Genomic DNA, 4647 nt, shown 5'->3' with positions numbered 1-4647 from the left:
CCGTGGTCGCGTCCCCTCAGGGCTCACCCGCTCGGGTGGGGCTGCGCTCTGCCCCTGGGGTGCCCAGGCTGGGCGCCGCAGGCCGAGGTCTCACTGAGCAGAAACGCTGCCACAATCACAGCAACCAGGCCGAAGGGATGTGGCACAGGCATCGCAGGAGGTGAGAGGTGCTCTGAAGACCACATTAGACCTATCATGTTGGATTAATTAATGCGGAAGGTCAGTGCAGGAGACTCGATGGTTATAGGGAAGGCCTGCGATGCCCAGGGTCCTACCCAGGCCAGGGGAGGCTCCAAGGCGTGGCTCAGGCCGTGGCGCAGGCCGGCTTGGGGCTGCCCCAGGGTGATGCTCAGTATTTATTTTACATGGAAGCTGATGTTGTGGATGGAGTGAATGCTGGCCAGTGATTCTGGGTATGGGTTGGCTGGGGTGCAGCTGTTGCCCCCAGTCCCTCTGCCCTCAGGAGGACCTTTCCTGCCAGGCACAGCCTCCCTCCTTCCTCCCTCTGGGCAGGCCTTGCTCCAGCAGGCCCTGAGTGGGCTCAGTTGTTGGTATTTACCTTTAAAAGAACAATAGCAATGTGTGCTTGCCCCTTTGGAGCATTCTATTTCCAAACAGTGCAACCAGTGTGGTTTGAGTCTAGTGCTGCCCACAGGGTGGGGTGGATGGCCAGGGAGGCAGTATGGACACAGCACAGGAGGCAAAAATGTCCACAGGTGTTTTATTGGTTTAAGCGTGTCTCCTCCTAGAGCATGTTGCAGTTAGTGGTGTCTCAGGGCACAACTGTTGGGCTGCAGCTCAGATCCAAACCCCCTGGCATGTTTGTGTGTTGCTGCGTGGGAGGGTGTTCCCATGTCCCCAGCCCTGCTTGCATGAGTTGCAGTTGCTGGTTTGGGTGAAATGCAGCTACCCGTGGAGAAAAGTAATGGCTTTAAGGTGGAGAATTGAAATGAAGAAGAGGAAAAGAAGATTTATCTGGGGAGAATCAGAACAGGCTACTGAGAGGCTGTGGAGCAAGTCTGAAGATTGGAAATATCTCTCTCAATGTTATTACTGTGTGCCATTAAAAATGCATTATGCATATTACATGACCCATTATTCATGAAGCAGGTTCCATACCTTTTGTTTGCCAGAGTAACAGTAGAAAGGGTAAGGAGAGACACTGGAGCACACCTTTGTTTCTTTCTGTAAATTTTTAATGACACCTCTAGCTAACCAGTTGGTGAAGCTCAGTTCCTGCATAAAAGTGGAAAGGCAGAGCTATCTACGGGACAACTAAGCCTTTCAGAAGCTAATTTGAGCTTGTGTTCATCCACACCAACAATGATTAAATTACCTATCAAGTGTGCAGAGCTATCAGGATTCAGGGCATTGAAAAACAAGGTGAATTTATCTGATTGATTTAAAAGACATGGGTGGAACAAGTGGATTATAAAAATATAGGTCTATTCCTTATAGATATTATAGAAGTACCTCTCTGGCAAGCTAAAGAACTTTTTACTTTGCTCCCAAAAGTTGTTTTGGCTGTACAGAAAAAAAATTTATTAGTTGGAATCAAAATGCTTTATCCAAATCTGTTAGCAGGCTGAATTTATTCATGAGGCAGAAACAAAGTGCCTTATTAGGTTCCATCCATATGCCAAGCAGAGATGTTTAAAATTAAAATATGCAAACATCAGCTGTGTTTTCTATACAGTCAGTTTCCAAAAGCTGATAGTAACACTCAGATTGGATATTGCAACACAAGTTAGAGAGCAGCTCTTTTGGGTCTTGCTCCTTCCTCAAGCAAAACATTTGTTGCAGTTGATGGGGGAGGGAGGAAGAGGTTTCTAGAATAAGCCTTGGGTGAAAGATTGCGAGACTTGTACAATTCTGCTTGCCAGCTGTGCTGCTGTTGCATGTTGACAAAGGTGTGCTCCTTAAGCCTCTGCATTTTCCACCTGTAAGAGAGAAAAACCAAACAGGTCAGTTGTATCAAATTCATCTCCAGCATAACCCCAGTTCACATCAGGAATGGATTTTGCCTTTACTCTGTAAGATTTGGGTCTTACTCTAAATAGTGAAACATAGCTCAGCATACAGCCCTTTGAGGAAATTCTGATTTAGAAAAGCACTGAAATATGCATGTAAGTCAATGGAGTGTGTCTCTAGCAGAGACCTTACTGGATGCCTGCTCAGAGTTAAAATTCCAGAGATTTTCCCTACTGAATCTTAGACCTTACTCCATTGCCAAGCTACATCCTGTCTGTCTATTTTCACCTGCAGTGGAGGTGGCTTCTGAGAATGCCAAGGGTAATTTTTCTTTTTTAATTGTCAATAGGCTAGTGGTAGTTTCCAGTATTTTTTCCTCTGAGTAATAAAGCAGTCTAAATAGATTTCAGGCATGTAAATATCTGTTATGCATTATAAGATGTGTAAAATTATGGAACCAGATTTTAAAGGTATTTATGCATCTAAAGCTGCAGATATGTCTGAATGTGGATTGGATATGAGCATCTAGTTTTGTCTATGACCCCTTTACTGGGGGAAGAAAAACGAAAAAAACCCAACACATGAGTCTCAGAACATTTGAGTCTGTGTCACACCAGTTTGTGACATGCACAACATACAGACTGTAAAGAGAGAGCGCATAAATCTGAAGGAAATGCTTCATACATTATAAAAATGCTGGCCACAACTTGTTGGAATAATGCTGCCTAATGGATTTACCTGGAACATGGGATAAAGCTTTCAAATAAGTTGAAAGCAAACCACTTTTATGTGCTTGTTCCAACATGCTGCTTCTCATCTGCATTTTTGGTTTTTGGTTTTTTTTAGTAGAGGTGATATGACAAAAGAATATTGAATAAGGCAAACATATAAGGAAAATAATGTAACAGGTATTGAAATTATTTTTTTTAATACTGTGCAGCAACTTTTTGACACATGTGGGATCCCCCAGCTGGCTGGATACTACAGTGCATGGGGTGCATCCATCCCAGCTCGCTCAGGCTCAGCTTCCCAAGGCACTGGCAGTTGCTGCAGCAGTGCTGGGCTGCTCTGCTCAAGCAGCCCAGAAGGCAGCTCAGCTGCTGGCTGGTGCTGCCAGCTCCTTCTGTGGCACCCGGCTCAGAGGTGGCGGCTCCGTCACCGCGCTGGCACTGGCTGGCAGGAGTGCAGCACCGCAGGTGTTGAAAATGGCCAAGATATTCCATTGATTTAGGTACTGTAATAGGGCCAGCTGGCATTAAAGGGAAATTGTAACCCTCTGAGGTGGCAGACAGTTCATTATGATACATAACTTATGTTTTACACTTTTTTTTCCCCCTGTGAATAATACATTTCCAGAGCTCACTGATACACTCAAGGGCTGAATTCAAAGGGGAAAAAGAGGTATCATTGCAAAAAACAAGAAGCTAACTCCCAAGTTTTTTTACTATTTTGTATAGGAAAGTTTAAGTGTTGAAGAGCCACAACAAATTAATAGTATTTTATTATGTGGTCAGCCAGAAAAGAATAGACACTACTTTGGTCTAAATTGCTTCCAAGGACTCCTAGCAATTAACTTTAACTTATTTAAGCCAAGGGATCTTATGTTGCCTGTTACACCTGCTGAATTCCCAATTTCCCAGACTCTCAGCTCTGCCTCTACTATTGCCCTTTGCCTCCCTGAAACACAGCAACATGGACAGGCAGGCAGGAGGGTGAGACCCAAAAAGGGAATGGGTGAAAAATAGTCTTGATCCTTTTTATGTAGCTGTTCTAACTGCAGAAATGATGGTTGCAGGTGGACATCCCTTATTGCAAACCTGCAGTCAGGGAGCTCGGATCTTCTGGACCAGGATGCTTTTGCTCACACTGAGTAATAATGAGTGTGAGTCAGGGTGCTGTCACCTTGAGCTCTGAGAGCAAAGAGCTGGGTCTTCCTGTGTGCTTGTGCTGGGCTTTGTGCTGCAGGGGCCTGACCTTTGCTGAGCTCTGCTGTGTACTCTATATATCTGCTGTCAGTTGGTTTTGGAATTATTTGTGTTTTCAGTACCTTAAATTAACATTAATGGCAATTGAGAAGAGTCTCCTTCCTGTGTGATATTTCCACCATGGCTGAGGTGTTTTGCTTGTGAGCTCCTCTGCTAAGCCAGGTAGCCTCTCTCTCTCCCTGCCCATTTGTCAGCTGGGCCTGGCTCTGGCAGGGCTCACTGCTGTTGTTCCCTACAGGCATTTGGCAATCTTTGGATTGATTTCTGTGGCCAGTTGAGGTGGTGAGGCCGTTTGCCACCTCTCCCTTCATCCCAGGCGAGGGGGGTGATCTTCCAGCGGGTGCTTCCTTCCCAGTTTCCCCAACCCAAGTTGCGTCACAGACCCTTGCAGGGATGGAAAAGAACGGTTGCATTTATGAGAGGAAGGGGTTTTATGCAAGTGGGCTGAGCTCTGTCCTTTCTTACTTTTCCCTAAATTCTAAATACGTCTGTCTGAAACCTTTCACATCACTCACCATACTCCAGGAAAACATGGGGCCATGGCAGAGCATGTGCCTGCTTAAGTGTGAAGTGCCTCAAACTGCTAGGCACCAAATAATTGCAGAAGGGGAGATGCTTGACTGTTACTTCTCTCTTCTGAGACTGCTGTGGTTTAGTTTTTAACTGTGGCTCTTTCCACTTACCATTTGGA

This window comes from Geospiza fortis, unplaced genomic scaffold (genome assembly GCF_000277835.1).
Source record: "Geospiza fortis unplaced genomic scaffold, GeoFor_1.0 scaffold403, whole genome shotgun sequence".
NCBI lineage: Eukaryota > Metazoa > Chordata > Aves > Passeriformes > Thraupidae > Geospiza > Geospiza fortis.
Note: the sequence above shows the minus strand (reverse complement) of the source record.